Consider the following 27,815-nt stretch of genomic DNA (forward strand, 5'->3'; position numbering starts at 1 on the left):
AGTGAGGTTCTCAGCTAATTTTCTCACTGCTTTGTCTAAGACAAAAGTATATTTCCTCAACACGAGCATTAAGTCAATGTTAATTTTATTTATGGAAAACAGCGGCTGGTCTATGAGGAAAGCTTCTCCCCTGGACAGTGTGTCTTTGCCTTTGCCCTTTGATGGCGATGCACCAGCATCCCTGTGCTGACTGGCCTCTTGTATCATTGTGTAGATGGGAGCAGGTCAGGGGTTGAATTGTGCATCTGACTCTGCCACTTATTAGCTGTGCTACCTTGAGCAGGTCATTGACTTGGATTTATCATCTGTAGAAAGGGAAAATAATAGCATCCAATACATACGAATTTGTGAGGGAAGATTTAAAGTGCTGAACCCACAGGTCCTCAGGTAGTAAAATCCCCCTTGGAAAAGGGGAGCTTGTTTTTCCTGCACCCTGAGACCATTGCATGCAACACACAGTGTACTTTCTAAATAGGTTACATGTAATTTTCTCATGGCCTGGTTAGGGAGTTGGGTCTAAAAGCGTGAGTCAGTGTGAATCTAAACTAGTTTCTCTTTTGCCAAAGCTCCTGGGGCTTAGCAAAAGCAGAAGGCTGTCTGCTCAACTAAGATGTATCCCAATTGCTAGTGCGCAGTCATGTGCTACACATTGCAGGCACGCTGAGGGAGAGCACGCGCTCTACAACAGTAAAGCAGTGTCACGGCTCAGAGTTTATCCTTCTGGTGACATACAGACCCAGCTTTAAGCTACCCGTGAAAGGGGAGTCAGGCCACCACCCAGAACCCTCGCAGGTGTAGGCAATAGTTTGACTGCTGCTTCTGAAGACTTTTTGCCAGGACTATGACCAAATAATAAGGTTGATAGGTGGAGGGGTTCTTTTAAAATTTTATTTAAAGAGAAAAAAAGCAAAACAAAAAAAAAGGTAGAAATAATACAGAATTTCAAAAAAACAAACACTAAAAAATTACTAGTTGATAAATTACATATTATCATTTTAGAAATAGTTGTTCAAGTTACAAAATTAAAGCATAAAAGTGGATGTTCAAACAGTGAGACTGCAAACAGTTCTGTTCAACCATACAACAAAAACTTAGTAATATGGTTATCAATCCTACACACTTAAACATACATGCTGTTATATCCTTTAGAGCACTTTCTTTCCCTTTCTTTTTTACAATAATTATTACACATTTTGGGTCTTATTACTCTTATAGTTCTTATTACTTTTTACACTAGAGATACAATGTGATATTCATAAATATGCTTCTTATTATTTCACTTATGAGGATAGTCTCAGGTTGCCTCCATTTACCTATGAAGGCCTCAAAATCATCCTTTTTATAACTGAGTAATATTTCATTGTATAAAAATACCGCATCTTTTTCTTTTCTTTTTTTTTTTTTTGAATTTTATTTAAGGAGAAAAAGAAAAAAAAGCAGAAAAAGGGTACAAGTTATACAGAAATTCAGAAAAAAATAAACAGGAAATCACTAGTTAATGGATTACATATTGTCATCTTAGAAATATTTGTTCAAGTTACAAAATTAAAGCATATAAAGTGGACATTCAAACAGTGAGACTGCAAACAGTTCTGTTCAGTGATCCAACAAAACTCAGTAATATCATTGTCTATCTTATACACTTAAATATACATGCAGTTATATCATTTAGAGCACTTTCTGTTCCTCTCTTTTGTACAATGACTATTACACATTTTGGGTTTTATTACTCCCACAGTTCTTATTACTTTTTTTGGAAGAGAGTAAAACCAAATGTGGCATAAAAGAACAGAGTTGGTCAAATCAAAAGGGTGGACTTAATAGATAATGTAAAAACATAATACAAGGTGATCAACAATGGTTACCATAATGCCTCCCGCTATCTCAAATAGAATTGTCTATATCATCAGTTATAATAAAATTGAACAAAACAGTAAAGAACGAAACCAACAAAACCAAAACATTGCGGACATTACAGGTCTTCAAAAGTAGATAATAGTCAACCAGAATGGGTGTCATAATGAATCCCACTATCTTCACAGCTGTTGACTAAACTTTCGAACCTGGTACTATTGAGCAAAACAAAATAGAAGAACATCAGTCAAAACAAGATGGTGAGAGCAATACAGGGCTTCAAATCAAGTTAATAGAAAATCAAAGAGGGTTACTATAATATATCCTGCTATTTTTAAATTTATTTTTCCCTTAATTAAAAAGATAAAAATAAAAAAGTAAATAATAAAATGGAGATTGAGATAAAAGAGGGCATAACAACAAAACAGCGCAGATCCAAAACATGATCATTTAAGCAAAATGGTGTTTCACCACAAGATATTCCCGACATAAAGGAGTTACCATATTGTCTCTTTCCTTGAAATCTTTGAGTATAACTTCATATACTGTAGCATCAAATATATCAAAACAATGTAAAACCATTCAAGAGAATGACAGTATTACAGGGTATGTAGAATCAACTAACAGAAAATGAACAATGATTTCTGTATAATCTCCTTGCCTATAAAAGTTTTTGTTTATACTATCACATATAATAAAATCCAATAAGATATAACATGTGAAGACCTATGGAGACAGAAGAACAAAAGCTTGATGGGACTTCAAAACAAGATGATACTAAATCAGCATTACCTATTATGACGTCATTTTCTCCAAAATAGCTGTTCCTATCATCCAATCTTATTACTTTTTTTGGGAGTTACAGACTGGGCAGCCTATGTGGGGTCCGCCCCTCCAGGTCAACCTACCGAAAGGCCTCACCGCTAGCGTGCACCTTCAGGTGCTGGGATCTGGGTTGTGCTAGCCTACTGGGTCTCAGCCAGGAGCGTCACGTAGGCTAGGCACTGCTCACCAATCACACTTGAGAGGGGGATATGTGAGTGAAGCACTACAGCACCCTGTTCCAGCAAGTCTGCCCGATCCCAGAATGTCCTCTGTTGGAGACTCCCAGACCGTGAAAGAGTCCCAGTTTCCCTCACTCACCACAGGTCGATGCATGGCTCCCTGCCCATTCCGCTCTCAACTCCATTCACCGATTCTTGTTCTCAGAGCTTTCTTGCATCTCTCTCCCTGCCGAGCCGATTCAGACGCAGCAGTGGTGGCAGGAAACCCAAATCGCGGCTTCCAATGGCGCAGGCTCCAGCTTCCACATTGAGGCTTTATCTGTTCCTGTTATAGCACCAGGATTGCATTCCCAGTTGGTTTCTCTCAGCCCAGTTCGTTCTTGGGTCAGCAGGCTATATCTCCTCTTGCTTAGGATTCCTCATGCCACACCATTCCTGGATTCTAAGCTGGGTCTCTCAGAGAGCCTCCATAGCTGCTGCTATCTGGCCGCCATGTTCTCCCAGAAGGGGCCAAAAATACCACATCTTTTTCATCCACTCTGCAGTTGATTGGCATTTTGGTAGTTTCCAAGACTTAGCTATCACAAATTGTGATGCTATTAACCTGGGTACACATATGTCACTGTGACATGACCTTATCAGGTTTTCTGGGAAAATACCCAGGAGGGGAAGAGCTGGATTTAATGGAACTTCCAATCCTAGTCTGAGAAATTGGTGGAGGGGTTTTTGTTAGTCTTTTTTAAAAACTTGTCTCTTGATTACAATTTCATAATTTTCCCTGTTTACCTCCTTGAACCTTTTAGGTAGAATTGTCAAATTGCATCCTTTTTGTTCCCCAATGAAACCAAATGGGTCTCCAAGTTGTAACAGATTTTTCTCTTATTTCACTGGGTAGCTGAGTGGATGAGAAGGAGCCTACAATGTGTATATGTGTGTGTAAGTGTGTACATGCTCATGCGTGGTATGGTGTGTGTGTACATGTATGTGGTATGATATGTGTGAGCATTTGTGTGTATGTGATATGTGTGGGTGTGGTATCTGTGTGTGTGCACTGTGTAGAGGGCATGTGTGTATGTTTCTGTAATGTAGTGGTGTATGCGTGCATCAGTGCCTCTGTGTGTGTGTGTGTATGTGTGCTGTGTGTACACTGGCAGGGCGGTGAGTTGGGAACGGCAGGCTCTAGAGTAAGGCCCTGCTCCAGCTTGGCTGTGTGAGTGATTTACATGCATTATCTCTAAACTGCGTTACACCCCATAAGAGTTGTTTACAAATGAGAAAATTGATTCTTACAGAGATTAAGCTTGGGGAACTCGCCCAGGTCATGCAGCCAACACATGGAGTAAAACAGGGATTCAAATCAAACTTGGATAATTCTGCAAGTCTTTGGCCCCATCAGGGACCACATCAAGGCCTCTGTTATGGTTTGATAACTAGTGGTCAACTTAACGCCAGCTGGATTACATCAGCATGCATTGAGAGAAGATGCTCCACCTGAGGAGGGTTGCCAGGATAAATAGGTGGAGAAGAAGGGAGGTATTGAGGGTTGAGCTGTTAAGGAGACATTGTGGGTTCTCCTATGAGTTGCTTGCTGTCTGAGCTGTTGGTTCTCCTGGAGAAGCTTTGGTCTTCACATCGAGCATTGCTTCCTGGCTCTGGAGGGGAAGACGTGTGCTGCCTGGTCTCTAGGATGAACTCGTCACACTGCTTCCTGGCACGTACCCGACTGAGCTTGTCGGAGGAGGAGCTCGGGACCTCCGTGTCGAAAAGGACAGCTGTGGTGCCTTTCAGGACAGCCCCGCTCTTTGTTGTGAGTGTGACTTCTGGGCTCCAGTGTAGAACCCTCATCCCACCAGTACAGCTCCTTCATCCTGCTGGCATGGACTTTCTGGCTTCCACCGCTGACCCTTGGGTCTTCCCGGCATGGATCCGTAAAAGAGACTGGCGTGAGTCCTTCTTGTGGGCTCTGGACTTCCAATTGGACTCGTGGAGGCGTTGTCCTGAGCTCTGGGTTTTTATCTGGACTCATGTGGGACACTGCCGTGGGGTTTAGACTCTTGAAAAATAATCTATGTCGTTGGTGTTGCGGATAGATTTCCTGCATTCTCCTGTGTTAACTTCCGGTGACCATTATAAAAATATTATAAACTCCATGTCCTAACCTGAATTGTTCTCTGTGTACAACCTCTGACTACAACAGCCCCCTTATCCAAGGTTTCGCTTTCCTCATTGTCAGAGATTTGGGGTCAATTTCAGACTGAAAATTTTAAACAGAAAAAACAAGAGTTTTACATTGCACCGGCTTGGGTAGCATGATGAAATCTCCAGCCACCCCTCCCCCTATCAGTGTGAATCGTTGCTCTGTACAGCATCCCTGTGGGCACCCGCTGTGTGCCATAACACACACACCCTCTTGGTTATCGTTTAGCTGAGGTGGCAGCACAAAGCTAATTCTACTTAACAAAGGCTCTGAATCATGAGAGTGGTGATGTTAGTGATTTGGAGGTGCCAAAAAGAAGCCACGCAAGGCTTCTTTCGGGTAAAAAGGTGAAAGTAACACTTTTATTAGTCTATTGCTATAACTTTTTATTTTATTATTTGTTATTGCTGCCAATCTCTTATTGTACCTAACTTGTAAGTTAAACATACTCATGAGCATGTTTGTATAGGAAAAGACATATATATTGGTATTATTCACATTTCAGGCAGCCACTAAAGATACTGGACCAAACTTATCCCCCAGAGACAAGAGAAGTCCATGCTGCCCCACGTGACAGTTTAAGGAAAGCTAAAGTATCAACAGATTCAGTCACACGCCTTTGCCTTTCGCAGTGTCCTTTCCCTTGAGTTCTCTCTATCCATTAAATTTGCTCCAGTTTCATGATTTAATTGTGTGAGTGGATTTAAGAAGAGGGAATCAGAGCAGGGTCTTACAATTTGGCTTATTCTGGGAATCAGTAAATTAATTCTTTTTCTGCTCTGGACCTTGAGAGTTAGTGAGAGATAACAAGAGGGAAAGAGAGAAGAGACAACTCAAAATAACCATCTCCAAGGAATTGGTTAAAGGAGGGCCTGGGCCCAAAGCTATTAGCTTTGGTTTTGATTTACTTGCAAGCCAGTGGTCATGAAACCCTAGCCCTAGAAAACACAGTATGGAGAATTTATGGGAAAGGTTACAAGGGCAAGAAATCTGAGCTCAAGCCAATGATTAGACATAGAGTGGCTGTCCAGTGACAAGTGTTCACAGAGGTGACCCGGTCACCAGCCTCTCATAGGTGGAAAGCTGAGGAGAGCCTGGCTCTGTAACTCGTCCCCAATGAGGGTGGAGACTGGTGCGCCCGAGGGCTGTGAGGAATAGCGGCATGGAGGGGGCACACCTTACCCGCGAGGACCTCTGCAGCCCTACTTCTGTCCAGCCCTGCCATGGGCCTATAGTTTGGCCCAAGGGACTCTGGAACTTTCCTGGCTGTGGGATGCAGGTGCGGAGAACAGGCCTTGCAGCACACTGAAAGGATTTCTAAGGTATACAGAATATAGGAAAAGCAGGCTTTAGGTTCTAGGAGCCCTGAGATGTCTCAATGTGTGGCTATCGAATGAAAGAACAAAGACAAGAATGGTGCCAAGTGTTTTTGAGCTCAGAAGTGGCAGGAGGATTGTCTCTCCCAAAAAATATCCATGGTGGCTACATCAGGTTCATTGATTCATCCAGCCAATATTCACTGATTGCCTAGTGTGTTTGAGTAGGGCCAGACATGACAGTGGTGCACAAGAAGAGATTTTTGCTCTTTATGTAACTGAGAGGCTAGTTGGATGTGATAGGAAATGAATAAAAACCCCAGGCTATGACAAGGGCCATGAAGAAGGAAAAAAATAAGCATGTGATGTGCAGGCAGCAGCTAGCGGTGGGCAGAGCAGGGTGCGTCTGCAGTCAGCCAGCTCTGGGGTAAAACTTGCCACACTTCTCCCTGGCCCGTGCCTTGTCTGGGTGCCCTCATCTCTAAAACAGGGACAATGATGTCTACTTTGTGGGGTGCTTGTGAGAGGGTAAAGCCAGGCATGTGAGGCACTCACAGACAGAGTGATAATGGATCTCTTGGTCACAAGGAGCATTTACTCTGGAAGTGTAAGCAACAGAGGCATCATGTAAAGGATGGATCAGAGCACAGCCCAGAGAGTGGAGAGACAGGCTTGCATTCTGGAATAACCAACAAACATACCTCTAGACCACTCCAGGGCAAACACACTCATGTCAGCTACCATGGCTACCAGACAGCTCCGTCACCATGGCCCCCAGAAGCTGGATGTCCCTTTACTCCCCTTCAGACTGGAGCCCACACGGCAGCTGATTCCTGCTGTGCCAAGTATGTTTGTACATTGCCATGTCTGATTGACAGATTGTCAGGCTGACCTCAATTCTAGTTCTTTGGGGAGCCTGGGAAAGGGAGTTTCTGGTTTCTATCTAGGCAGACAGGCACATAGTATGGAAAATTCTTCAAGCTTAGAAGAGGTATCTCAAGCATCCAGGTACAGAACAAAGACTCACATAGCTGATCAACATAACTGGTAGCCAGTGCTCTACCTTTCCACTCTGAAGAAGACAAAGCAGCACACAAGGAGACCATTTTGGCAGGTTGAGGCATCTATTCTCCTGATTTTATTTAAAAAGTGGAGAAAAGGATTGGGAAATGCAATGATATACCATTTTACATTGTTAATTCTGCAGATATAAAAGCCTAACAATACTGTGCACTGATGAGCATGCAAAGAAAAGAAAACTCTCCTCTTAAGAAGTGTGGTTGATGCAGCAATTTAGGCCAGCAATTCCGAAGGAACCAACGAAATTGAAGATATTCCTGCTCTATGCAACAAGGGCTTCACAGGCTTCCCGTCCCTCCCCCTGGCATGCTGAGATGAGAGAGCAAGAAAGAAACCACCTGTGTGGTCCTCAGCAACCCACCACCGCATAGAAAGCAGAGGCATTTTGCTGGGAGGTTTGCATGCACCCCAACCGGAAGGCAAAGAAGGAGCTGGACGTGCCCCTAAGATTTCCTCATCCCAGGCAGCCAGGAGCCTACCAGCCAGTGATGAGGTGCCCACTCCTGAAGCAGCAGGATTGGGGACAGGGACAGAGACATGGACAGGGACATGGATAGGTTCTTGCTGGCATTAGTTTATATATTACAGGGGCAGCCTGACAGAGACAAATGAGGTTCCTCGGGTTTACATCTGATGGCGGCGTCCACAGCGCTCACCCAGTGCTGAGTGGCACCAGCCAGGGAGCAGGCTGTGAGGTCAAAGCCATCATCTGGCCAACTGTAAAAGGAGCCAGAATAAACTCTTCACTGGCCGTCAGCATACCAGACTGGCCCCCTCTCCAAAACATCGAACGCATGTATTCATTATGCTCAAGACCAAGCAAATTGCCTAGTAAAGGTTCCCAGTGGGTGTCAGAAATGGCAGTGTGTGCATGTTGAACTTTATCTTTCTTTCTTTTTTTTTTTTTTTTTTTTCCTTAGAGAGGAGCAGTGGATAAGGGCAGGAAAGGTTTGAAGAGGATTAATGATTAAAAGCTAGAGGAAAAGACAATCTAGTCAATTTGTGTTGATTTTCTTCTATTTAAAATAGGAAAACCTATGGATTATTCAAGCTTAATTGATGTTTTTGCAACAAAGGAATGAGAGGTGCTTAATTTGTATATATACTCTTGAGACCCATTACCAAGCTGTCACCCCCGTCAGCCTGGCCAGGAGGTTTTCCTGGAGCTCCTCTGTCTATGTTCACACAGACCTGCACTGAGGAGTTTGTCAATTCCTGGGCGACTGCTGCTCAAGGGCTTAAGAGGAAAAAATGGAGCTGAAAAAAAGTTGAAAAAACCTGGACAGAGAATGAGCACCTTTGGAGAATGAACCAATGTAATGATTTAATTTACCCTACTCAAGATGCAATTTTTTTAGCCTTAGCCCTAAAATAATATTTAAGAACTTAGCCAAAGTCACAGCAGCTCTGGTGAATAACTTTAATATTCTTGGGCAAATCCTTCACCTTTCTGTGTCCTACTTTCTTCATTCATACGATGGGGACATCTAGAAAATAGGCACAAAACTTCCCATGTGGAGTTCTAGGGAAGAGGAGGAGTTACGGGAGATGGATGGCACAGACTGGATGGCCCACAAATGTTATCTCTTTCTCCAGGTGTTCATGAGAACCTGTCATTTTAATGATGCACAGCACTTCATGAGTTCAGGAAGAGGAAGAACGTACAAGAATTTCATGCGCCTCACACGATTGGTTTGGTTAATTACCTAATTCTTCCCACTTTTGACCCAATGAATATAAATCTAATATCTTGAGTATTGAGAAACCTAAAGGAGAATCCCGTCTAACCCACGCAGAGATGAACTCCACACTTTTACACAAACAAGCTAGCCCTCCACATCACATGCGTCACGTGTGAGGAAAGCTTGAAACCAGTCTCAGCTAAGGCCCGCTGCACTGTATTTTCTGATGAATGGATGCTTTTTAATTCCAGCTGTTGTTGTTAAAAGCTTGTTTGAAGGGGAGGAACAAAAAACAAGGAGAAGGGCAGAATGTCTGCACAGTGAGAAAGAGCCTTCCAGGCAGCCCTGGGCTGCAAGGCCTCTTCCGCCAGCCCCTCACCAGCAGGGCTGCTGGGGTCGCATTTGCATTCAAGCAGGCCCGCCGCCCCTCCAGCGCCTCCCAAATTGCCCAGCTAAGTATTCATAGGGAATGCAAATGCAAAATGAAAGCTCCAGAAAAATCAATTGCCTTCTACAATGCACATGTATTTCTTTTGTAACCAGAAGACAATAGACCTCATAAAAAAGAAATAAAGCAAGCCAAACTGATTAAGCTATACAATTGAGGCAGAAAATCTGTGTACATTAAAGCCTAATCTTTGTAAACATTTGTGGACAGAGAGACTGAGGGAATACAACATTTTGTCTGCAAACTTGCAAGTAAGGAGTGACAACATAGAGCTGACCAGTAGGGCCCAGCAAGAGACCTGCTCAGTTTGGGATATACACACAACACAGCCAAAAAAGAGAAACAACTAAAAGGTTTGGACCCAGAGTGAGACCACCGTAGCACTACTAACACCTGCAGGGGATGGGGTATAGCTGTTGTGGACAGGATGGACCTAGGGGGACAACAGTTACAGAACGGAACACCTATAGGTCCTACCCAAGGCAAAGTCACTTTAATAGTTTGTAGCGTGGTCACTAGAGCAATGTCTTCTACTGCCACAATGGTGACTCTCAGTCCTTTGTGCCTTATGTGTCCCTCAGAATCTTCAAAGGGATGGAGGAAAATTTCCACCCCTAATCAGTCTCTGAGCCTGCTCCGGGCTCCGTTCACACTCTCTGCTCCACTGTCTCTGTGCGGGCCCAGGTAGTGGCACACATCTGGTGCTGCTCATCCTCCCAGCTGCTGATCTAGATGCTCTTGGCCATTCTTGCCACCAAGGGTCTCCAGATGACTCATCGCTGCTGCGCTCTGTGCCATGGTCCAAGACCTCCAAACCTCTGACCCCTAAACCTTCAGGGTCTGCCCCTTGCTAGCACTGGTCCCGAGCTTTCCCTCCACAATCCTGTGTCTCCAGGATAAAGGAAGCACAGCCCTGCACTCTCAGTTCCCAGAAAGAGACTCTTGGGCCCCCAGGGACATGGGTCTTTGAGTTTTGTCATGTGGTCGGTCCTCTCTTTGCAGGAGGGGAAAGGTCCCTGTGCTAAGACTCTTCCTGCACATCCTCACCCGGGGCTTATGCGCCCGTGTGCCCTTTGACCTCCTCACTGCCCCTTCAGCTGCCAGGCCCACTCCCTCCCCAGGGCCTTAGCACCAGCTGCTCCTTCCACCTAGGTGCTGCTGCTGTCCTCATTCTCTTCAGATCTTCAGCCCTGAGACACAGCCCTGCGACCCTGTCTAAAAAGAGTGATCACATATTTCTACATCACATATTTATCTTGGCTATTGCTCGTGACCCCACATGAGGACGTAGGTCCAATAAGGGCGGGAACTTCAGCTTTTTCACCATGTGAACCCAGTGCTAGGTAAGCAATCACTGAATGAACAAATGAGTGAATGGGAGAGGAGGGGACATTGCAGATGTCACTGGAAGGACAAGGGAATATGGTGCTTCTGATGCTCACACGGTTGCACAATGACTAGGTTGCTCTCCAAGGGAAAAGGCCCAGAGACTCTACTTATCACTCTGCTCAGTCCCCCGCAGTCTGGAATCTAAACTTCAATTTTTAAACGAGAGACCCAATTTGCACATTCCCTGAGAAACCAGGCTCCCAGTGACCAAGTTATAAAATCAGAAAGTACATTTACTTCTTCACAGTAGAAACAAAACAAAGCCAAATTGCTATTCAGATAGGAAAATCTCTGAGTGTATGAAATCGATATCTTCATGTCCCTGTGGGAGAAGCAATAGGAATCAGAAACAAAATGGACAAAAGTGAGTCACAGAGGCACAGTACTTACCAGGTCCAGATGAGCTATGGAGCAAGTGGTCCTTAAAACTGCTGCAAATGACATAAAAACCAACTCAAGTGGTTGAAGCAAAATAGTTCATAAAACTGAGAAAGCCACAAGAAAATCTGACCTCAGGCATGATTTAATACAGAGCTCAAAGGCATTAGATTTTTGTCCATGTTGCTTCTGCCAGTTAGCTATACTTCAAACAAATTCTTTATCCTTAGTAGCAAGGTGGCTGCAGCAGCTCCAGCCTTACATTCATAGCTCCAAAACTAGATGGGTTCAAATCTTGTTTTCATCTTGAAAACCCTAAGATATGCACAGTATAGCCAGAGGCATTAAAAGTTCTTATTATCTTCAGTTCATAGGACCATGACTAATATACATAGCCTTAGAAGGAGAGAGGCTAAATCTCAAACTTTAATTGTAGTCATAAAAATAGAGCAGGCAGATATGAGAAAGAAAAACTGCAGATTTTCCCTGCAGGCTACATCTTGATACGTACTCCTGTCAATAGAGTAGAAAAACTGACAGTCTGCTGGGCACATGTCCTGTGCCCAGTGCCCTCACTTCACTGGCCATTGTCCCTAAGGCTGGAGGTCTAGCGCCAGGACTCTGCCTTCCTGGACTCACTAAGGGATACTCAGTCTGCTCCTGGGCTCTGTGCTGACTGTCCCCAAACCACACACTGCAGTCACAGCCCAGGCTTCTGGGGTGGGGGGGGTCCTCTGTCTCTCTGTAGATGCCTTCAATTTTTGAGCTCCAGAGATACTCAAGCCCTTTTGGGAGGAAGAAACCCATTCCGCACAGAGAGCTGGGGGCATGTTCTGGTGTCGACTCCACATAAACACAAGCGAACAGTCTTGTGTGTACCCCTCGTGACTGAAGTCCTCTGTGGGGGTACATATTCTGAGACAGGCCCTGCAGACTGCCTTTCTTCAGAGGCTGGGTTCCACCTTACTATTTAGTATATATTTTTGCTTTCTCATCTATGGGATTTTATTTAGCAGCCAGTACAAATGGAATCTCCAGGAATATACATCATGCCCACCACACTTACTGCACGCTATTCACCTGAGTCATTGGAGGCAGGAGATTAGGGTGTAGCAAAGCTGGCTGGGGAAGCGGGCCTGACTTGTTAATTGCAAAATCCCAGGACACATGCACAGAGCAATTCCCAAAGCCCTGCAGTGCATTTCTTGTGAGCATTTTCAGATGGGACAGCCTAGCCCTGACGTCAGCCTAGGGAGAAGGAGGTACAGAAGGGCATCAACACTGAGCTCTTGGCCACTGTGTTTTTCCACAGCAGTCCCCTCTCATGCTGCAGGGTGAACTCCTTTTCCTGCGTTTCCTTGCCCCAAACTCACGCTGCAGAGCCTGTTTCTCTTCCTTTCCTTAATAAATGTAAAACCCTGCTACTATTTGCACTTGTCTGAACCAATTCTTTGTTTAGGATGGAAAGAACCGAGGAGCCAGTTCTAAGGAAACTCCAGCATCCCGAACCGGGTAAGAAGCCGTCCCCTTACAGAATCGGATGCAGGCTACCCTGTGAGGCACTGAATCTGGCTCCTGAGGTGACCACTAAGGAACTGGAAAGCACAACCCATTTGGTGTGGGGCAGGTGACCAGGGAAGGAGAGTCAAGGGGTCAGGCAGGTGAAGGCCTTCACTTCTCCTTCCCGTGGCCTCTCCTTGTTTCCCTCGCCTACCATGTGATCAGCTGGAGCAAGGCCAAAGGCCCAGGTGTGACCCAGCTCACTTCTACCTCCACCAGTTCTGCCCATCCCCCCCCTTCCTCCCCTGGCTTCCTCCTGCCCATAAAGCAGCAGCAGCTCATCTTGACCACAGGCACTGCTATCTAGAACAGTGACCCCAACACTTTCAGCACTGGGGGCCAGTTTCACGGAAGATAATTTTTCCACAGACCAGAATGAAAGAGTGTTTCTCTTTTGTATTAGTTTATGCTTGTGATACATAATAATTGCATTCCCCAGCACTAAATCACCATCTTAGCTGTACCACAAGTCCTCAGGCATCAGCTTCTTGGAACCTAAATCCCTCACATGCACAGTTCGCAAAAGGGTTCAAGTTCCGAGATGAATCCTGCTGGTGCTGCTCTGATACGGGGCGGAGCCCAGACTGTGAGGGGAGCAATGCGGAGCCGTACAGCCAGGGAAGCTGTGCCTGCTTGCTGCTGCTCATCTCCTGCTGTGCAGCGCAGTTCCTAACAGGTCAGAGGTTGGGAGCCCCTGTCCCAGAGGACCCCAGCCTAAGACACGATCTTGTGTGACTCTCCAGAGAGTTACTTAATTTAGGTGTGTCTCAGCGTAGCCCCTGAGATCCGGCAGCAAACAGAGCTGGACGAGAGAAAGTCCCAAATCAAGAAAATAATATGACCAGAGTCCTGCAGCTGAAGGAATTCAGAATGGAGCAGGATATTGAGGAGAAACAGGAGGGAGGATGTCACACACTCAGGAGGAGCTTGTCTGCCGGGCACACCAGCAGGGACGTTGGCCCTTCCCTCCCTCCAGCCCAGACACTGAAATGTCACCGAGGAGGTTTTCCTCACCTTCCTCAGTAGGGATAACTAAAGAAATGAGGCTTTCCTGGCCCCTCAGGTGTGTTTGGGGGAAAGAATGGCTGAGAGTCACTGGCACAGAAGGAAATGAAGGTCAAAATGTGACAGACATGCTAGAGAGTTTGGCCCTTCTCCTATAAACTGGAGGGGGTTTACTGAGCAATGGAAAGAGGAGAACAGATCTGTTTGCTAACCCTGGTGTAGTCCCTGAGAGTCCGGGGCCGCCCAGGATTCCACAGTTAGGCCAAGCGGCCTCTAAACTCACCTGTTTCTCAGCCAGCCCTGCTGCATCCTGTCCACCGCAGGAGAAAGCCTTTAGGCACACGCAGACTGTTTCCCCTCACTGGTGAAGAATTCTGTAAATCAGAGGCCTCTTCTCTGAAAGATTAGTGAAGAAATTAGTCAGGGGACTTTTCTTTTTAAGCTGACAACTGGTAAAATGAAAAATTTTAAAAATGGTCTTAGGCTGAGCAAGATCATGTTAGGGAACATAAGAGGAGGAGAAAGGTGGGTTTTTGTTGTTGTTTTCCAAAATGTAGGAAAAACATAGTTTGGTCTGGGGCACTTTGGGTGGGAGGCCCAGATGTGGCCTCTCGTGAAGTTATCTGAGTAGGAAATGGCAGATGTGGACATGGCTCAGGACACAGGCAGGGTGACCTCAGACCCTGGGGTGGCATCGGCAGGCTGTGAGGACAGAAGGTGAGGAGAGAAAGAACTGTGAGCAGAACTCGGGGTGTGGGCCACCCTGAGGAGCAGAGGAGAAGGAAATGGACTGGGGAGGTAAAATCAGGAGAATGTGTCACTGGGCAGAGTTCGTCCCAAAGAACCTCCCAAGAGAGGGGAGCCAGGCTTCCATGCTGGGTAAGTTGAGGTTCCCTGAGACCATGCAGAGTGCTGCTCAGAGCTCAGGTCCATCCAACAAGAAGGACTCAGGGCAGGCCCGGCAACAACATGCACGCCACCGATCCCCACCATGGAGCTCTGGCTGGCAGGTAGGTTCCAGTCCACAGCCAGATGGACACAGTGTGATGCAAGGGCCTCCCATCACAGCAGCCAGGAAGCAGAGAGTGAAGGGAAGAACCCAGGAGATACTGCTACCAGGTCACGCCCCAGGGACCACCTTTCTGACCGGGTCCCACCTCCTAACACCACCTTCAGCTACAGCACCCATGTCACCTTTCAGCGGCCCAGCCTCCGAGTGCACACAGCTCTTGGGGGACATCCAGATATAACCACAACACCTTCTGTCCTCAGTGACACAGACACTTGGCCAGGGAGGCCACCTTCACTTGGATGGGAGACCAGAGCCACTTCCAGAGGCAGATCCCTGAGGTGTCTCTGAGAGGCTCACAGCCGTGGTCAGCGCTTCTCATTTACCTGCATCAGAGACCTGGAAATCGGAGGTCAAGAGAGGCTGCCGTCTGTAGCAGCTCACTACAGGTTTGAAATGTCTCTGTAAAGATGTGTCATGCCTTGGAAATTGCTGGGCACAACAGCTGACCTAGGGCTGCTTAAAACCTCTTCAGAAGGGACAGTCACCGGGGTGCTGAGAATAGAGACTTTTTGCCAAGGCTTCAAAGTCTCCTTATGACCAAGCTTTGTAGCTTAACCGAACCACTGGATAAAGAGGAGCGAATAAGGATTCCTTGCCCTGCAAGCACAGCACCGACATAAACACTGCACACCGCGCCCCATTTCATCCTCAAAGTGACCCTGTGCGCCAAGTGCTGCTATAAATCATCTCCCGTTTACAAACAAGCAAACGCAGTTCATGGAGCCAGTAAGTGGAGAAGCTGTATCGGAAGCATTTTTCCATCTCCAGTGACAAACTCAGCTGACAAAGCTCTTCCTCTAGATTCCTTCCTCTTGATCCAGAAGCACACTGATCCCATGAGCCCCTGAGAATTTGGGACCTGTCCCAAGACTCAACGGTTAGGCCAACTGGCCTTTAAGCTCGTGTTTCTCAGCCAGCCCTGCTCATCCTGTCTATCACAGGAGAAAACCTCGAAGACCAACCAGGCCATTCCCATCACTGGTAAAGAATTCCATAGGTCAGATGCCTCTTTTTTTGATAGATTAGGAGCCCTCAATTTGCCAAGTTCCTGAATATGAAGTGGACACTATAGAGGTGTCATCACAGGGAATAAGCTCCCTATTTTAAGAAAGCTATGAGGGCTCTGTTCTGGGGGTGCCTAAGAAGCACAGCCCTGGGCCTCCTCCTTCGTCTGCTGCCCTGGGCTGCTGTTTCTATTGTGACCAGCAAGGCTGCATCGGGCTGCTGCCTGTGTGTTCCTGAACCTCAAGTTCCATGTCCATGTCTGCTTGCTCTTGCTATAACTCAGTACCACAGTCTGAGTAATTTATAAAGAACAGGGATTCGCTCAGTCTGGAAAATTCCAGGTTAAGCAGCCTCCTCTGGTGAGGGCCTTTTGTTGGTAGGGACTCAAGCAAAGGCCCAGGTGGTATAGGTGTCATGTGAGAAGGCTGGCTCGTGGCTCAGGTCTCTCCTCCCGTCTTGTACAGACACAGTGCCAATGAGTTAAAGCCTCCCCACCATGGGCTCGCTTAATATTAACCCCCTCTCAAAGCCCCACCTCTAACACTGTGTCAGATGAATCTTCTCCCCTCTCAACACCTCAACATGGCAACAAATGAGTTGGTGGGGGGCATTCAAACCCTCGCAGCCCGTGAATTTGGTTTCCAACATCTCTGTTCCAACCCCCACAGACTACTCCCTGCCACTCTCTGCCCACTAAGCATGGAGCAGCCCTCAAGCTCTCAGAGTTTGCTTCATGTCTTTGTCTAACTTTGCTCTGGTGCTTCCCGCTCAGAAGTCCTGCTGGCCAGTGTGACTGCAAGGGACCAGTCTCCCTCCTCTTTGTACCCTTCCACAGTCCTCACTTAGAGGATACATTTTTTTATTGTTCCAGCAAAAAGCCAGGTTAGCTTTTTTACTATAATCCTTATATACTTATTTCTTAGCAAAAAAAAAATTTTTTTTTATTTATTTTCTTTCTGATGAGTTTTAATCATTTGTTGACAGGAGAACGTGGCAATTTCCTTCATGATTCACTTTGCTATGGAGTCATCCTATCCATGCAAGTGTTCTTACCTTTCCTCCCCAGAGAAGGTGTCTTGAGCCACCCTAAATTCTGGATCATTCTGTTCCCTGCTGCTCACTCAGGGTTGGCCAGTACAGAAGAGCAGGTTGTTAACTACCTTAGCAAAACATTTAGTTTACCAGTAGGGATAATATCAATAATGATAAAAGTAACAATAACCAGTATTTGTATCATAACTTTTCAAAGCAGCTGTTGGATAGCAGAGCTGGAAGGGACCTAGAGATCAAGTCCATCCCTCATTTATGTATGAGAGAGCAGATGAAGCTCTGAACACATGACACCCTGAGTGAGCCTCCCAAGATGATGTAAGCCAACTCATTTCACAGACCAGGAAACTGAGGCACACACAGCAGATTGCCCCAAGTGACTCAAATAACACAAAGCAATCTGTGATCAGACTTCCATTTCCCCAATCCCTGGTTAGCCATCTGCTCTCTCCTTTTATAAAGGAGCTATAGAAGTACCATTGCGACACTGCATCTGACCCTGGCCTATGCCAGCTTGGAGCATTGTTTCCAAAGGACTCCCTGCTCCCCAGGGTCATCCCTGTTTCAAGTTCTGTCTCTGTTCCCAGTCTCCCTTGAGTCCAGGTATGACAACTCCAAATACCTAATCGTCTGTTAACAGGGAAGTTTGCAGCTGAGAGCTGAACAGCTCCCTGTCACTTTAATTAATGGCGAGTACATTGTCTGATGCTCCCCACATTAGCAGTTCCCATGTGTTGAAAGATGTCTTAGCTCTAAGCGATATGAATCACTATGCAGCCCGGTTGGCTACAGCAGCTGATGAGGAACCTGGACAGACCACGAAGTAGACCCTGCTGGCCCGCAGGACAGCCCCTCCGTCAGGGAGACAAGGAGGGCAGCTCCTGATGAAAAGACGCACACAGGACAAAGGTGGTGGACCCAAGGCTAGCCCCTCAGTCTCTTCATAGGGAAATTCTGTGCTGGCAGCTGCTTCCCAGGGTCACACACTGCAGCTGACTGTATGAGCTGACTGGGCAGCGAGGGTGCACTGTGGGACCCTGTTTCCTGTTGAGATGGGAAGGGGGTCAGGACCAATTCAGGGCGAGGCTTCCAGCTCAAGGAATATAGATCCTGTTGGGAACTCAAGAGGTAAAACTCTGCTATCATCTGTCCACACCGGGCGTCCAGCCCCTTTCTGCTGGTGAGGGTTCTTTTCCTTTCCCGTCCAGTCTCAGTGGTCAGGACTCATTCCTAAGGGCTTCACAAGCTGGACTGCCCCCAGGGGCACTGACAGAGAGTGACAGGATCCCACACACTCTTCTTTCTTCTAAGAAGTCCTTTGTGACCCCAAAAAGCAGTTACTCACTTTCTCCTGTGATACCTCTCCCTGCTGTCTTTCTGTTGTCACACTGGGCCATCTTCCCTTCTAGACTTCAGGCTTTTATTTTTAAATTTTATGTTATATCTTATTTTCTTGTCTTATTAAGAATTGAATCTAAGAGGACCCACAGTCCTTACCCTGAGCTACATCTCCAGCCACTGACTGACTGATTGATTGACTGATGATTGATTGATGCAGGGTCTTACTGAATCCCTAAGTTCCCCAGACTGGGCTTGAACTCATGATCCTCCCTCTTTAGAGCCTGCGCTATTAAGAGCTGAGAGTGTCTTTGATTATTTTCATATCTGCAGCTTTTAACACAGCGCCTGGCAAGTGGCAGGTGCTGAATACATTTTGGATGAGCAAGTAAGTGATGAGAGTCACACGTAAACTATAAATAATCATGTAAGTACCATATGGGTAGAAGGTCACGCAGCCTCATGGACATTTTGTCAACTCAAGTGCTACAAACCATGACTCACATGGGCTTTATTGCATTCACTGGTAAGGTAGGATAAATGCCCTCTGACAGATCCTCCTAGTCATATATCAGACAGACAGTGCAATATTAAACAATTGACCCTGGCAGGCACCAGAGTGACCCGAGGTCCTGCTATATCTGCCACTGTCTTGGCAAGAAAGCTTCCACTCGAACTGGGTGCTCCTCAAGATACTGCCCTAGAGCAGGGCTGGGCCAGGACGTGGGAGCCCATGTGGAGGAGGCTTGAACATCTGCTCTAAATTTTCTCGGTGTCTGGTTTAGAAAATCAAAATAGTTGATATTCGCCTGAAGCACCTAAAGACCACCAGGCTACATGGAGCTAACACTACAGAAGGAAATACTGTGCTGTAAAAAAAAGTTACACCATAAAACAGGTTTAGAGCAATCCAGGGCATTTTCCCCCTTGTAAAATGCATGAACTCAATCAATAAACATCCTTCCTCCGTGCCCCAGGAGCCCCAGGACACCCTTGCCTCCATGAAAGAATTTCACCTTTGGAGGCAAAGAGGTGAGCACAACTATGCTCACAAGATAAACAAATTCCAACAGAGATGCAATTTTCCCTTTCCATTGCTTTTTCCCCCCTAATTTAGAAGAACTAATGCATTTACTGATTCCCCAAGTCAGGATTCGGAAGAAACTAAAGTAAGAGCTATTTCTTCATTGAGCCACAATCTTCCTCCAAATCTATTTTTTGTTGGCCCCAAGCCAAAGCCAGTTACCTTCTGATGGAAGGAAAATGTTTCCATTTTAAATGATTTGTATCTGGTAAGTCCATGCACCCTGCTGATTATCATTATATTTCTGTCCTTTAGATATTTTCAAAATGACATTCTACTGACCCGCCGTCTCCAGGTTTAGAATTCATGGAAAAGGCCACCTCCATCGTTCCGCTCATTCCCCTGCTCCTGCAGTGCAGGACGGTTAACGGGTGCATTTTCTGTATTTCCTCTTCCCTCTAGGTCAGCCACCAAGAACCTTGTGACACCTGCCAGGTGCAATTTCAGGCACCCAATGCATATCCATCTTCCCTTCCAGGTCCTAGGCTTTTAAGATTGGGGTGTCCTTTAATTATTTTCCAATCAGCAGCTTCTAGCACAGTGCTGGGGCAGATGGATGAGTGATTGACAAGACCCACACATAAACCACACGTGATCGTGTATCACGTGCACACCTGTGGGAGTTCTGTCAGCCACGAGTGCCACAAACCGTGACACACATAGCCATGCGCCTCCCCACCCCTTGGAGATTTTGCCCATTATGTGAACAACGGACGGCGTGGTGAGCCCGGAGCAGGCGTGGAAGGGCACCCCGTGGTACTAACCCCGTCTCTGCTTCCTGTTTGAGTTTTCCAGTTGCCCAGCAGGGTTGGGACAGCAATGGCCACTATCAGCACTGCACATGGCTAAGAATGGGCTTTGTTGCAGGTGATTCTTCAGGTGACAGAACTGGGATTACACCCAGGGTGCTCTGGCTCTGGGTCCCTGTGACCCTCCCAAGCTGCACGCACCACAGGCAGGGTCACCCATAAGACCCTGGGTGCTGCCATCAGGAGCCATGCAACTTCGGGCAGCAACTTCATTTTCCTTCTTCATTTCCTTCATTTTCCTTTCTTTTCTCTCTCTCTGTCTCCCTTTTTTTGTTTGTTTGTTTTTGTGGTATTGGGGATTGCACCCAGCATCTTCCCACTGAGCTAAATTCCCATTTTAAAAAAAAATTTTTTTTTTGAGACAAGTTTTTACTAAATCATTAAGTTGCTCAGGCTGAACTTGAACTTGCAGTCCTCCTGCCTCAGCCTCCCGGAGTGCTGGGCCTGAAGCCATGTAACTTCACGTTCCACTACTACTTTAGCTTTCTTGACTTCGGTCTCTTCATATGTTGGGGTGGGGAGGCTCAGAAGCCTCAGGCAATGGTGTGCCTGAGATGAATTCCCCGCAGCTCTGACCAGCTCCCTGCGCTGAGCACTCAGTAGCTCTTAACTGTTTTCAGTACTGACATTATTGTTATTTGACAAAACTGTGCTGTTTCTGAGCCAAAGCAAAACCACTCAGCTCGCAGTCTGCCTCCATCTTGGACTTGACGTCATGCACCTTCTTTTCTCTCTTATCCTGCAAAGAACCACCGCAGCCTGGTGTCCTACCACATACTCATAATTTCAGGGCTCAGGAGGCTGAGGCAGCTGGATCTCTGCAAGTTTGAGGCCAGCCTGGGCTACATAGTGAACTGAAGGCCAGCCTGAGCTACATGGGGAGACACTGTCTCAAAAAACAACAACAAAAGCAAAACCAAACAAAAGAGCCTTCCCTTTCAGTCAGATCTGTGGGATGCTAGTTAAGCTTCTAAAATAATTGGGAAATTTCTTCCCAGGAGGAAGTCACTCCTGGCCAGACAACGCTTCCCTCATCCCCCCTTACACAGCAGAAACTTGCCAACAGTGTGCTGTGACGGGCCAGCCTCCTGCTCCGGAAGAGTTGTGAGATGACAGTGTCTCCTCCCAGTCCATTTGGGCACTGTGTCCTGCTGACTCCACTCCCAGTGACCCGAGCAGGCTCTCTGGCCCCACTCACAGCCGCTGCCCCAGTGCATACAAATGGGAATGGAGAATTAAGTAGCCATCAGCCAGTCTCCTTTCCTTCAGGTTTTGCTCTTGAGAACCCCAACATGTGATCCAGAGTGATCTTCCCAGAGCCTGGCTCAGATGGCGGCTCCACAGGAGGGTGATCCACCTCCTGCTTCCCACCGCAAAATTCTCAGCCCCAGCTGCCACTGTATGGTCCCAACTGGCTCCACAGGACTGTTTCCTGGACACTTGTTCAGGATCACCTCACCCAGGGTTTCCTGGAAACGTGGTGCTTCCCAGGCCTGACTCTGCCTAACTCCCCGGGACTCTTGGAGTGCAAATGAAATGCATTCTCCAGGAGGCTGAGCCATAGCCATGTGCCCTGCAGCTCCGAAGGAGAACTGGGCCCAACCTACATTGACCTCACAGTCCCACCTGGGCATGTGCCACAGCCCCGCCTCTGCTTGCTAAGTTCTCTACCCTTCAAGGCAACACCGAGTTCTCTGTCCTCCAGGAAGCTCCTCCTGTAGCAGACGCCCACATGCCCTCTCTGAATGCCCATGGCCACTGTAACCACTCACGCCCCCGTCCTGCCATTCCCTGCCTGTGCCTCTAGCTCTCTGCCTTTGTTCCTTAGTTCCTGGTCAGGACACAACCTCAGAAGTTCCTTACCTGGCCACTCGCTATCCCCTCCCCATCCACGCGGGGAAACAGCAGCCCTTACCTCCCTCGCTTTGGAGATTAATGAGTTCCTTCATGCAGAGCACTTTAAGTTGTGCAGTGAATGTAAGCTCTCAGCATCCTGTAGTCATGCGTCTTTCTTTGTTCCTGCTCTTACAGTACAGTGTTATGGTTACCGTGTCTGCAGTTTTCTCCGAGTCTCCATGGAAAGCAACGATTTTGTTTTCGCCAACTTGAGACCCTCCAAAGCCACAGACCCAAGCTCTGGCCCCTACAGGACACTAACAAATGTGTGCCACAGAGTCCATGATGCCTAAGGGTTCCCTTCCTTCCCCCTCCCTCAGCCTGTCACTGCAGCTACAATTTCCATCAAAAGAATTTATTACTATCGTACCTTGCAATTTTATGTCATTTTGCAGTTATTTCATTATCACCTGACATTTCTGTCAGACTCTAACTTCCTTGAGGGCAAGGATCTTATTTTTTTCTCACTCTTGTGTACACAGAGTCTAACACATGCTACCTTCCCCAAAAGATTTTGAATTCCTTAGCAAACTCTAATTAATGAAACATCGATTCATCTGCATACCAGTGGACTTTTAGCTCTCTAATCATAATGGAATGTGAGCACTGGAGCCGCTGTGAACAAGTGTTCCGAGTAAGTAGACCTAGTCAGGGGTCCTGTCACAGTACAGGTCAGCAGCGGTTAATAATAGGTTCACAGTCTCCAAAGCAAGGTTAGTACTCAGTGTGGGCTTTGCGGTCAACAGGCTAGTTCGGGATACTGTGTACCTGTGTGGCCGTAAACTCTTCTCATCTGTAAAATGGATTAAGAGTAGACTGGCTCATAGGGTCACTATGGAAGTAAATGCTCCTACAGAAGTTAGCTACTATGATGGAAGTGTTAGCGTCTACATAACACTACGCACCAGTCCAAGTAAGCTTTTATGCTTTGATTTCTTTAGCTACAAAATGATGCACTTGAGTTCTTATTGTATAATGAAAATAATGAACTATTTACAAGTGAATCATAATCATGGAAATTTAGGGCCCATCCAAGTGGGTTTTGCTTTCTGGAGGAATTTTAAGTAAATTTTCAATGTTCCTTACAGGAAAAAAAACAAAAAAACTAAAGCGACTAATCTAGAGCTAGAACAATTGTTTGCCAGCCCTTCTAGCTGTAGGCTTCTCACTTTCCAATGCTTTTGATCATAAACATGATTGTGACCCTAATAAAATCCAGAGCCTGACATGCTCTGCCTGAGTGTGGTCACATCCCAAATCCTACAGAACAGGGGCCACATGCAGCTGACGGGGATGGCTCATCTTCACTCACAGCTCACCAACTTCATCCAAACTCACTTGATTCATAACTCAGCGGGACACATCCCAAAGACACCCGCTCTCTGCCCTGGGGATGCTGTCTGGGACACTCTCCAAACCCCACAGTCTTGCTCTGGGCCTGCAGCTGGTAAGACAGGCAGACCTTTCTCCTCTCTCCATCGGACCTCCTGGGCTGAGAAAACTGCCCTTTACTGGAGGACTGAATGGAGGTGAGGCAGTTCGGGTGGGAGACGGCCATTGACTTTTCAGAACCCGCCTCCTTCTCTTTTAGTAGCTAAAACCTCTGTTTTCCTTTCCTGTCTGTGGGTCCCTTGGTGGGCCGCTGACCATCCCCAGGAAGTGTGGGACTCTGGTTAGGAGAGGCACAGCCTCTCTTGTTCACTCGAGCAGCTGTCCTTGGTGCTCCATGAGCGGTTTCTGCCTTTTCACCCCTTTGGTCGCTCGGGTTCCACCACTGTGGACATCAAATTCCTTGCATTTCCAAGTTGCCTGGTTGACTTCCAACCAATCTGTCTGTGTAGCTTACCCAAGTGGATTTCTGCAACCACACACTAGTGGGACGACTAAAACCCATATATGAATAAATCAGGTCATCATCCCAGTTTGTAAAAACCATAGCTGCAACCCTGGAGCAATGAACCTAAACTTCACTCATCTGTACCATTATGATATTATTTGTTGCAAATCACAGTCAAAAGTCAGCCTGCATTAAATTGCTTTCTACTTGCTTTGCCCACTCCACACCAAAATCATTGGGGTGAGTCCAAAATTCCCGATGAAGAAAGGACCAACAGTCATTCCTGTGTAAAGCCCTTGTCTACAAAATAATAATGTGCAGCAAGGACCCGCTCAGCGACCGGTTATGTGTCTTCTACTCGATCATTTAATCTCCCTGAGCTTCATGTGTCCTGTGCATGAAAATGTATGCAACCATGTTAGCTCTTTCTATTTCTCAAGGTTGCTGTAAGGTCCAAACTAAGCAATCAAATGGAAAAAGAGGTCACTAAATCTGTGGTCCAGGCAAAAATGAAAGCCAGTCACCAGCGCTGTCTTCTACCGGGTCCTTCCTCCTCTCACTGTTCCTGTAGAAACGCAGGAGTTCACTTCCTTTCTCGTCCACCATCCAGGATGGACACAACGGCTATGCTGTTAAAATGTGAATTCCGAGCTAGACCATGTTTAGCGCAACTTTTTAAAAATGAGTGTGTGCACAGTACCTGACCCCAGGCCACAAGAGGGACAGGCCATTCAGCGTCGCTCCCCCTGGGTTTGTGAGAATTAAAATTGCTTCCAGTGTTGCTTTTTCTTTTTTTCCTATTACAAAGCAAACTAGAAGGACGTGTAAGTACTTCAGTCTGGAAAGTAAGGAATCAACTTGGTAGTCTAGAACTTGACTAAATTCTGTAATTATGAATGGTTTCTGCTCAAATTCCTGTAAGAAAACATCTGCTCACAGTTCTGTAGGAAGAGGAACGCAGTGCCCGGCGGGGAGAGGTGCCAGGGTAGAAATGCAGAAGTCACTGGGCTTTGGGAAACAGCCCTGGCCCCAGCAGGAGGGAGAAGGGAGCAGACCGCTGTGGCCCCCACGGGGATGGTGTCCACTGCTGCTCCTGCTTCCTAGTGACAAACTGCTTCATGAGAGCTGGGTGTTCCCAGCAAATGGCCTGCCCAGGGCCTGTGTCCTGTTAATCACAGCAGCCGCCATCACCATGGGGCTCCCTACGTCAGGTTGCTGCACGGGTTGCTTTCTAACTCTGGAGGCAGGCACGGGGAGATGGCACCATGGCTCCCAAATGTGCAGCCCTGTCCCTGTGTCCTTGACTCGGGCGGCTATAGTGACTCCCACCTCTGCAGCCAGGCTTTGCGGTTACAGCACAGGCCTACTATGTGGCCCTGGGCAATGTGCTCCTTCCTTCGGAGCCTCAGGGTTCTTAAATAGAAAACTGGAATAAAAACACCTCCCTTGCAGGGTGTCCTGAGCATTTCTGGGTGAGCCTGGGTGAGTGACAGGACAGGGCAACCCGGGACACTCCAGGCTTCTCCTTGAGGCTCTTTCCTCACATACCTGCCTGAGGGCTGCTTTCTGGGGCTCAGCCCTGCCCTTCCCTTTTCAGATAATCCCTAAATGCCGGGCCCCAGGATTCTCCATCTGAAGGAGTTAAAATAAAACATCTCCAAAACCAAATCAGTTAGATGCTTCAGTGGTGGGGTGTCTCAGTCAAACCCACAAATCTGCCTGGAATCTGACCATTCTTCTTACCTCCTCTCTTGCAGCTAGCTGGTCCAGACCCCTGACTCCTCACATCCATCCCTGGGCCGACTCCCAGCTCCAGACCTCTCACCAGCAGCGCTAGGTGCTGCAGCGACTCCTGTATCCTGCCTCTTGGGCGCCCGGGGGCAATGCAGAGCAGGCTGCTGTGTGGCCCTCGAGCTCCTCTCTCAGGGCTCCTCAGCACTCCACACAGGCACCCCTGCCTGCCGCCAGGCCTCCGCACGTTACCCAGCATCTCCTGACCGCCCGGCAGGCTCCCTCACCTCGCGCTCTCTGCTTTCACGCTCTTGACCAGGGAGAGGTCTCCTGTTCAGTAGGTCCGAAGGAAGCGTCCACCACATCTCTCTCCAGCCCATCACAGGTTTCTTCCTTGCTGCTCAGCCATCCAAAATGTTCTGCCTTTTTTCACTGAGTAGATGTCTCTCCCAGGAAAATGTCAGCTCATGACATTTATGCTTTATATCAGTTGCACCCCAGTGTTGAAAAATAAGACCCAACACACAGTCTGTGCTCTGTGGCTGGGCAGAGGATTTGCATCTTTACTCAGGAATGGCTGGGTAGCTAATGTTGGGGTCTGGAACTAAAAAGTCACAACCGGGCTGTGGGGAAAGAAGGAAGCATCCAGCATCAACAGAGGGAAGCAAGAGAATGGGACATAGACAAGGACAGAGGTGACAGGCCAGACCAAGAGAAGTAGAAGGAGGAACCATTCTTCCTGACTGCCACGGGCCATCACAGGCCCTGGGACCTAATAATACCACAGAGAAGTATGCATACACACACACACACACACACCACCACCACCACCATCACCATGGACACACCTAACACATACACAACTCACACCACATACCACAGACATACCATATACACACCTCACAACACAGAGTACACACACACATCATGCTTTGCAGAAGAGTAAGTTCTGGGTCACCCCACAGAACAGCAGTGTGCAAATGCCTCACACAGACAGGCACCCAGAGGGTGCCCACTGGGGCTCGTTCTCTCTCCATTCCGGGGCCCCAGTTATGAGCAGTCTGAGGCTGAGAACCTGCACCGGTCCTCCCTTCCCTACAGTGTCGTTTTCTGGAGAGTCTTAGCCACGAACACCGCTCAGCGGGCTCCACACACACCACCCACCTTGCACAGCATTTCCTGTCACTCCATCTGTGTCCCCTGCCACGCTGACTCCCTGCCCCAAATGCTCTGACAATAGCGCCTTCAATTTCAGTTATTCTGGCTAGAAACTTAGAAGTCAGATGCAATATCCATCTCCTCCACTCTCCCATCTGTCCACACAGCTTGTGCATTCACTCTAAACACGGCCTGGACTCAGCCTCTCTGCATCTCCAAGATGCAAGCTTGTAGGACTTCATCTAGGAATCTTCCTGTAACCCCAGAACAAGTCAGATCCCTGTGTCCGCTCCAGTAACCTCTGTATTTTCTTTCACAGGATTGGCTGTGATTTCTAACTACCCATTTATTAACAGTATTTGACTGACATCTCTCCCATTAGACTGCAAACTCTAGCAGGGTGGATCTCAATGCCATTGAATGGATAAACGGATCTTTGCTTTTTGTCATTGCTTTCTTTGTCCTCATCCCCATCAATAATAAGTTGCCGAAAGGGTTGAAACATGCGCTATCACTGCTTGTGTCTCCTTTCCCAGTTTAGCACAAAACTAAAAGCATGCGAGGTGCTAGTAAGGACTTATGTCAGTAACTCAGCTGTTGAGTTTGTTTGGGGAATGCAAGTCTCCCCTCCCAAGTGACCAGTCAGGCATCCAGGCCCCGCCAGCCTTAGCTGGGAGCGGCGGTGATTCCACAGTGCACACCGGGCTGGCAGAGGCTCCTTCCTTTGCCTCCTGACACGGCAGTAATCAGAAACAGCCGTCACCAGCACGCTGCATTCCCCGGAGCACCGTTGGATGCGGGAACACATGTAGCTTGGAGACCACCTGCCAGGAAAAGAATAGAAGAATCATTTGCTGAACATGGCAGGGGTGATGGCTAGGGGGATGAGCCACTGCATAGCAAATAGCTGCCCCTTCTTCCC

At 47.3% G+C, this 27,815-nt stretch overlaps 1 long non-coding RNA gene across 1 annotated transcript; it reads right to left on the bottom strand.

The window, feature by feature from the left end:
• Positions 1 to 1,164: 1,164 nt before the first annotated feature.
• LOC134474131 (uncharacterized) lies at positions 1,165 to 27,714 on the bottom strand. Its single transcript, XR_010044758.1, has 3 exons — positions 26,023 to 27,714; positions 14,197 to 14,309; positions 1,165 to 13,710 (listed from the first exon to the last, which is right to left on the bottom strand). It is a non-coding gene; the product is annotated as an uncharacterized LOC134474131 (long non-coding RNA).
• Positions 27,715 to 27,815: the final 101 nt, after the last annotated feature.

The sequence above is a fragment of the Cavia porcellus genome, unplaced genomic scaffold (genome assembly GCF_034190915.1).
Source record: "Cavia porcellus strain 051 isolate PalLab524CR breed Dunkin Hartley unplaced genomic scaffold, mCavPor4.1 scaffold_31, whole genome shotgun sequence".
Classification (NCBI taxonomy): domain Eukaryota; kingdom Metazoa; phylum Chordata; class Mammalia; order Rodentia; family Caviidae; genus Cavia; species Cavia porcellus.